Source organism: Rhinopithecus roxellana, chromosome 16 (genome assembly GCF_007565055.1).
Source record: "Rhinopithecus roxellana isolate Shanxi Qingling chromosome 16, ASM756505v1, whole genome shotgun sequence".
In the NCBI taxonomy this organism is placed as follows: domain Eukaryota; kingdom Metazoa; phylum Chordata; class Mammalia; order Primates; family Cercopithecidae; genus Rhinopithecus; species Rhinopithecus roxellana.
Window position 1 is genome coordinate 23,006,758 of NC_044564.1, and position 9,173 is coordinate 23,015,930.

Genomic DNA, 9,173 nt, shown 5'->3' on the forward strand with positions numbered 1-9,173 from the left:
TGTATCTCATTTAAATCTCACAACAAACATATTGTCCTGATATTACATAGGAGGCTTAGAGAGTTAAAGCTCTCACTGCTGCCAGGCACGGGGGCTCACACCTGTAATCCCAGCACTTTGGGAGGCCAAGGTGGGTGGATCACCTAAGGTCAGGAATTCGAGACCAGTCTGACCAACATGGCGAAACTCCATTATCTACGAAAAATACAAAAAAATAGCCGGGTGTGGAGTCGAGCACCTGTAATCCCAACTACTTGGGAGGCTGAGGCAGGAGAATCACTTGAACCCGGGAGGCAGAGGTTGCAGTGAGCCAAGATCGCGACGCTGCACTCCAGCTTGGGGGATACAGTGAGATTCTGTCTCCAAAAATAAACACATAAATAAATAAAGCACCCACTCTGGGTCACGCAGTAGTAAACGACAGAGCCAGAATCAAGTGCAGACCTGCCTGACCCCAAAGCCTACCTCTAACCCAGAACAACATTGTGCTAGAGTGAGAGATGTCACTGAACATGATGCTTCACTCAGAAAGCTTGCTCTCTGATGGGAAAGAGAAGTCATGTCTCTGAGAATCCACAGGAGAGAAAATCAGGACACAGGCATAAGAGGATAATAAAGAGGAAAAGGAGAGAAGCTTTCAAGTTCTTTTGCCCTGAAATTTGAAAAATCTCCCGATTAAGCTTTTGTAGAACAATGTTCAAAGAGATAATAATTTCCTGAGTGGGTTTTCAACCTATCCTACACACACATAAAAAGAAACACTTCTAAAAAGTAGACAATAATCAAAAAATGTTATGGGGAGATGATTGGATAGACAAATTGATATGTGATAAATGTAGCAAGCAGTTAGCAATTGTAGAGACTAGTGTTAAGTATATGGCTATTCAACTGTACAATTCTTTCAACCTTTCTGTGTGTTTGAAATATGTTTGAACTTTTCCCTATGTTTCAACCTTTCTATATGTTTGAAATATGAAGAAAACACACAAAAAATATTGGGAGAAAAAAGTAGACAATAGTTGTGGGAGAAAGTAAGTAAACAGAGCTTTCTAGTGCTGTCCAATATGGTACCCACTAGCCACATGGCTATTGGTCACTTGAAATGTGGCTAGTCTGAGTTAAGATTTCTGTAAGTTCCAAGTCTTTGCTATTGTGAATAGTGCTGCAATAAACATACGTGTGCATGTGTCTTTACAGCAGCATGATTTATAATCCTTTGGGTATGTACCCAGCAATGGGATGGCTGGGTCAAATGGCATTTCTAGTTCTAGATCCCTGAAATGTCCAACAATGATAGACTGGATTAAGAAAATGTGGCACATATGCACCATGGAATACTATGCAGCCATAAAAAATGATGAGTTCATGTCCTTTGTAGGGACATGGATGAAGCTGGAAACCATCATTCTCAGCAAACTATTGCAAGGACAAAAAAACCATACACCACATGTTCTCACTCTTAGGTGGGAATTGAACAATGAGAACATTTGGACACAGGAAGGGGAACATCACACACCAGGGCCTGTTGTGGGGTGGGGGGGAGGGGGGAGGGATAGCATTAGGAGATATACCTAATGTAAATGACAAGTTAATGCGTGCAGCACACCAACATGGCACATGTATACATATGTAACAAACCTGCACGTTGTGCACATGTGTCCTAGAACTTAAAGTATAATAATAATAAAAAAAAGATTTCTGTAAGTATAATATACACTCCAGGTTTCAAAGACTTAGTACACAAAAGAATGTAAAACACGTCATTAGTAACTTTTAAGTCTTGTCTACATGTTAAAATAATCGTATTTTTGATATATTTAGTGAAATAAAATGTTATTGAAATTCATTTCACCTGTTTCATTTCAATTTGCTAGTGTGGCTACTAGAAAATTTTAAATTCTGTTGCTTGCATTGTATTTCTACTGAACAGTGGCACATCTCACACCTAGATGAATCAAATGTAGTCACTGATCTCAGAGAGCAGAAGGTCTAGGTCCTGTAGACAAAGCAAGCCTAAAAATCATCAGATGATTTCAGCACACTGTAATCTCAGTGACTTTCTTGCTTGTGGATGTCCACTAGGTGTGTTTGGATTAGGCTTGGGGCATAACTACCTTCCTAGAGAATATTTGGAAATATGTGGGGGCATCTGGCGTTATTGGGATGACTGGGTAAGTATTTAGTGTGCAGGATCCAAGCATGACAAATATCCTACAATGAGTGTGATGGCCCCGTTGGAGGAAGACTTGTCCTGCCCAAAACATCAGTAGTGCATCTGCTGAGAAACCCAAAAGTAGAGGAAAAGTAACACTCCCCTTTCTTTCCTCTGGTTGAGGACTCCGAGGTCTGTTCTCCATCCCACATTGGGGCAATATTTTTATTTCTTTTTATTTATTTATTTATTTTTTATTATTATTATTATTATTATTTTTTTTTTTTTTTTTTTTGGAGATGGAATCTCGCTCTGTCCTCCAGGCTGGAGTGCAGTGGCGCGATCTCGGCTCACTGCAACCTCTGCCTCCTGGGTTCAAGCGATTCTCCTGCCTCAGCCTCCCGAGTAGCTGGGATTACAGGCACCTGCCACCACACCTGGCTGACTTTTTTTGTATTTTTAGTAGAGATGGGGTTTCACTATGGTTGGCCAGGCTGGTCTTGATCTCCTGACCTCAGGGGATCCACCCACCTTGGCCTCCCAAAGTGCTAGTATTGCAGGCGTGAGCCACCGCACCTGGCCAGCAATATCATTATTTCTATGGAGTCAAGAACAAGGAACTTCTTGGGATACTGAGTCACATAATCCAATTCCACGCCTCCTTAAGGGTAAGAAAAACACCTGGGACAGTCAGGGACACCCAAGGGATTGACTTGCAGCAGGAAACCTGTCTGATTATGGAGATTGCCAATAGCAAGTTTCAATTAACCTAGACTAATTGGGCTTCTGGGAGGCTGTCCCCAGAGCTCAGCATGCCAGCCTCCAGCATCAGACCCTAAAGTGCCACGGTGGCAGAGCATTTCTGGGGATGGTACCCAATGAAAATGAGTCACTTCTCTGGTCTAATCTCAGGAGCTGGAGCTATGGGAGTTGGAGAGTGTGTGGGTGTCCCGTGTAACTCAGGTTGAAGGACTTGGAGTTCCCAAACCTCAGGAAATCCCAGAAAGCTTTGGTTGGGGAACAGGCAAGGGTGTGAGGATTCAGAGAGGAGAAGAGGATCAGTGTCAGCTTGTGAAAGGATCAGAAATCCATTCCCAGGAGGAGGTTCAGAGGTCCAGGCAAGAGATGGTGGATACCCATGTCACAGCAGTGGCAGAGAGAGCAGCAGGTGGAACAGATTTCAAATCCATATCTATTTTGGAGATGGAATTAAAAAGACTTTCTGAGTCATTTGATGAGGAGAACGGAAGCAAGAGCCAAGCATAATTCCTACGTATCTGGATTGGGCAACTGTGTGGTAAAACAGGCAGGAGTAACTTTTTGAGAAACTTGCCAGTGCAGGCGAAGACAGAGATGAGGCAGCAGCTGAAAGAGAGAATTATGCCAAAGATTTTTACTTTAAAGATGCAAGAAGATTGAGCTTTATATTCGCAGTAGAGTCACCAGAGGAGAGGGTCAGGACTCGCAGAATGAGGTCCCCACAGAAGGGAGAGGGATTAGAGTCAGGGAGAGGTGGAGTAGGATGTTTTGAGGTTGATGTTTTGTCTCAGTACCCAATGTCATGAGTCTCCTGTTCTCTAGAACCTTGACACGACCCTCCTTGGGCCTCACTTCTCTCTCTCTTTATACCTATATTGATTTTTTTTTTTTTTCTTGAGACAGGGTCTTGCTGTGTCACCCAGGCTAAGTGCAGGGGCACGATCATGGCTCACTGCAGCCTTGACCTCCCGGGCTCAAGCAGTCTTCCCACCTCAGTCCCCCGAATAGCTGGGACTGCAGGTGTGTGCCACCATGCCTGGATGTGTGTGTGTGTGTGTGTGTGTGTGTGTGTGTGTGTGTGTGTATGTGTAGATAGGGTTTCACCATGTTGTCCAGGCTGGTCTCGAACTCCTGGGCTCAAGCGATCTGCCGCCTCAACCTCCCAAGGTGCTGGGATTACAGGCGTGAGCCACTGCACCTGGCCAAAAAAAAAAATTTCTAAGCCTATGTGCTATGTACTAGAAAAGTCTAAAACACAAGACTAGTTACAGAAAAGTGGAAAGCAAACGGATACAAAAGATATATAATGTAGGCTGAGTGCGGTGGCTCATGCCTGTAATTCCAGGACGTTGAGAATCTGAGACAGGAAGATCACTTGAGGCCAGGAGTTTGAGACCAGCCTGAGCAACATGCCAAGACCCTGTCTCTGCAAAAAAAAAAAATTTTTTAATTAGCCAGTCATAATGGCATATGCCTGTAGTCCTAGATACTCAGGAGATGGAGGTGGGAAGGTTGCTTGAACCCAGAAGGTCAAGGCTGCAGTGAGACATTTTCATGCCACTGTACTCCAGTCTGGGCAACAGAGCAAGGCTCTGTCTCAAAAGAAAAAAAAAAAAAAAAGGAAAGAAAAGAAAGAAAAAGAAAAAATAAATATAGAGCAAATACTAATGAAAACTGGTATGATTATATTAATAATAAACAAAGTAAATTTTAAGGCCAAATGAGATAAAGGGAGTCTGTATGTAAATATAAAAGACAGTTTTCACCAGGAAGATATACCAATTCTAGTCTTATATGCACCTAAAACATAGTCTCAAAATATGTAAAGCAAACACTTATAGAACTATCAGGAGAATTTGACAAATTCACAACGAATAAAAAAATTCTAACACATATCTTTAAGTAATTCAGAGCCAAAAAGTCAGTAGATATTTAGATTTAAACAAATTAATTATAAAGTTTGATCAAATGAACATATACAGGAACATTACCCTCAACAAACAAGACACATTATTTTCAAGCACACAGAATATATTTACGGAAAATGACCAGAAATCAAGTCATTAAGCACGAATAAAAATGTTTTTTCCTATTGCTGCTGTAACCAATAACAAAAAGAAAAACCTTTTTAAAGATGGGTATCATACAAACCACATTCTCTGACCACAAAGAAATTACATTAGAAATTCAGCTAAAATCAATTTTAAAAATTAAAAAGTTTACACAAAAATATTATTTGTTGGGAAATTAAGAAATAAATACTTCTGAAATAATTAAAAGAAGTAATAATAGAAATTAGAAATTACTTGGAACCTGACAGAAACAAAATACTATATATCAAAGCTCATAAAATTAAATGAAATCATCATTTATATTGGGAAAAAAGAAAGTCTGGGATTTAATGAGTTTAAAAATTGAAAAAAGACCAACAGAATAAATACAGGAAAATAAAAGAAAGGAAATAATTAAAATAAGAGCAGTTAACAAAACCAAAAATTGATTCTTTGAAAAGACTAATAGAATTAAGAAAGTTCGGGAAATATTTATTAAGAAACAAAAAGAAACCAGGCACAGTGACTCACACCGATAATACCAGCATCTTGGGAGATAGAGGTGGGAGAATCACTTGAGCCCAAGAGTTCAAGACCAGCCTAGGCAACACAGTGAGACTCCATCATCACAAAAAAAATTAAAAAAAAAAATTTTTTTTTAATTAGCTAGGCATGGTGGCACCTGCCTGCTGTCCCAACTACTAGGGAGGCTGGGGCAAGAGGATCATTTGAGCCCAGGAGTTTGAGGTTGCAGTGAACTGTAATCATGCCACTGCACTACAGCCTGGGTGAGAGAGCAAGACCTTGTCTCAAAAGGAAGAAAATAAAATAAAGAAGGAAAGAAAATAAACAAAAAGAGTGAAAGCACAAATAAAATTTTTTAAAAAGGATATCACAGATACTTCATATATTTTAAAACAAATGAAAAGATATAGCAAGAGGAAGGAAGGAAATAAACACTGGAGTAGAAACTAATGAAATAGAGAATAGAAAAACAATAGAGAAAATTAACAAAATCACAAGTTGGATTTTTTTTTTCTTTTTCTTTTCTTTTCTTTTTTTTTTTTTTTTTTTTTTTTTTTCTTTTGAGACAGGGTCTCACTCTGTCACCCAAGCTGGAGTGTAGTGGCACAATCTCAGTTACTTAACCTCCACCTCCCAGGCTCAAGTAATCCTCCCACCTCAGCCTCCTGAGGAGCTAGGACTATAGGCCTACACCACCATGCCCAGCTAATTTTTGTATTTTTAGTAGAGACAGGGTTTTGCCATGTTGGCCAGGCTGGTCTCGAACTCCTGACCTCAGGTGATCCACCCACTTCAACCTCCCAAAGTGCTGGGGTTACAGGTATGAGTCACCGTGTCTGGCCAAGTTGGATATTTTTAAAAATTAACTAAATTTCAAATCTTTAGCTAGATTAACAGAGAAAAAAAGAGAAAAGACTCAAATTACTAGAACCAGAAATGAAAGACATCACTACCAATCTTACAGATACAAAAAAAATTATAAAAACACTATAACGATTGTGTACCAAAAAAAATAGATAGAGGAAATGGACAATTTTCTAGGAAGGCAGAAATTACCAAACCCAACTCAAGAATAAATTAAAAATCTGAATAGACCTATAAAGAGATTAGATTAGTAATTTTAAAAACTACCATACAAAGAAAAGCGCAGGCCTACATAGCTTCACTGGTGAATTTTACCAAACATTTAAAGCATTAATATGAATGTTTCACAAACTCTTCAAAAAATTAGAAGCAGATACCAAGAACATTTAATGGAAAAAGAACAGTGTTTTCAAGAAATGGTGCTTGTACACCTGGATATCCAAATGCAAAGAATAAAGTTGGACACTTACCATACACCAAATACAAAAATAGAATGAAGATCTAAATGTAATAGCTAAAACTATAAAATTCTGGGAATAAAACATAAGCTCAAATCTTTATGATCTTGACTTTGGCAATGGAATCTTAAATATGACACCAAATACACAAGAAATAAAAGTAAAACTAGATAAACTGGACTTCATTAAAAATAAAGTTTTGTGCTCCAAATACACTATTAAGAAGTGAGAAGAGGCCGGGCATGGTGGCTCACGTCTGTAATCCCAGGGAGGGATATTTCAGGAGGCCGAGGCAGATGGATCAACTGAGGTCAGGAGTTCAAGACCAGCCTGGGCAACATGGTGAAACCCCATCTCTACTAAAAATACAAAAATTAGCCAGCAAGGTGGCATGCGCCTGTAATCCCAGCTACTCGGGAGGCTGAGGCACAAGAATCGCTTGAACCCGGGAGGTGGAGATTGCAGTCAGCCAAGATCGTGCCACTGCACTTCAGCCTGGGCAACAGAGCGAGACTCTGCCAACAAAAAAAAGAAAAAAAAAAGTGAGAAGAGAATCCAAAGAATGGAAGAAAATATTTGCAAATAATATATCTGATGGCCGGGCATGGTGGCTCATGCCTGTAATCCCAGCACTTTGGGAGGCCGAGGTGGGTGGATCGAGACCATCCTGGCTAACACGGTGAAACCCATCTCTACTAAAAATACAATAAATTAGCCAGGCATGTGGCAGGTGCCTGTAGTCCCAGCTACTCGGGAGGCTGAGGCAGGAGAATGGCGTAAACCCGGGAGGTGGAGCTTGCAGTGAGCCCAGATCGCGCCACTGCACTCCAGCCTGGGCAACAGAGCGAGACTCCGTCCCAAAAAAAAAAAAAAAAAAAATATATATATATATATATATATATATATATATATATATATCTGATAAGGGACTTATATGTAGAATATATAACTCTTACAACTCACTAATAAGAAGACGAACAACCCAACTTAAAAACAGGCAAAGGATTTGAATAGACATTTCTTCAAAGAAGATATAAAAATGACCAATAAGCACATAAAAAGATGTTCGATGTCATTAAACATCAGGATGCAAATCAAAACCACAATGAGATACCACTTCACACCCATTAGGATGACTAAAATCAAAAAGTCAGGTGATAGTAAGTAATGACAAGGATGTGGACAAGTCAGAAACCTCATACTCTCCTGGTGAGAATATAAAATTGTGCAGCTGCTGTAGAAAACAGCCTGGCAGTTCCTCAAAAGGTTAAACATAGAGTTACCACATGACCCAACAATTCCACTCCTAGATATACACCCAAGAGAAATGAAAATCTATGTTCACACAAAAACTTGTACACAAATATTTATAGCAGTACTATTTGTAATCGCTGAAAGTGGAGACAGCCCAAATATCTATCAACTAATGAATAGATAAATAAAATGTAGTATAGCTATACAATGAAATATTATTCAGCCATAAAAGGAATGAAGTATTGATACATGCTAGAATATAGATGAACCTTAAAAACAACATGCTAAGTGGAAAATCAGTTACAAAAAACCACATAATATATGATTACATTTATATGAAACTTGAAGAATCAGCAAATTTATAGGGGTAGAAAGTAGGTTAGTGGTTGCTTAGTGGCTGCTTAGGGATGGGGGCACAGCAGGATAGCTACAGGGTACCAAATTTCTTTTTGAGGTGATGAAAATGTTCTAAAGTTGCTTGTGGTGATGGCAGTTCAACCCTGTGAATATACTAAAAATCTTTGAATTATACTCTTTATTTTATTTTATTTTATTTATTTGTTTGTTTATTTTTGAGATGGGGTCTCACTCACTCTGTTGCCCAGGTTGGAGTATAATGGCACAATCTTGGCTCACTGCAACCTCCGCCTCCCGGGTTCAAGCGATTTTCCCACCTCAGCTTCCTGAATTGCTGGGATTACAGACCACCATACCTGGCTAATTTTTGTGTTTTTCATAGAGACAGGGTTTCACCATGTTGGCCAGGCTGGTCTCGAACTCCTGATCTCAGGTGATCTGCCCACCTCAGCCTCCCAAAGCGCTGGGATTACAGGTGTGAGCCACTGTGACCAGCCCTGAATTGTACACTTAAAATGGCTGAATTGTATGGTATATCTCAATAAAGTTGTTCCCCCCTAAAAAAAACAGAAAAGAAAATATAACAAATTAACTTAAAACCCTAGATGAAGTAGAAAAAGTCCTAAAAATACATAATTTGCCTAAACTGATTTGTGATGTGACAGAAAACTTATAACCATTTAAAAAATTGTCAGTAGTTAAAATCCTCCCACAAGGTGAACACTAGTTGCAAATAGGTCCAACTTGCACAAA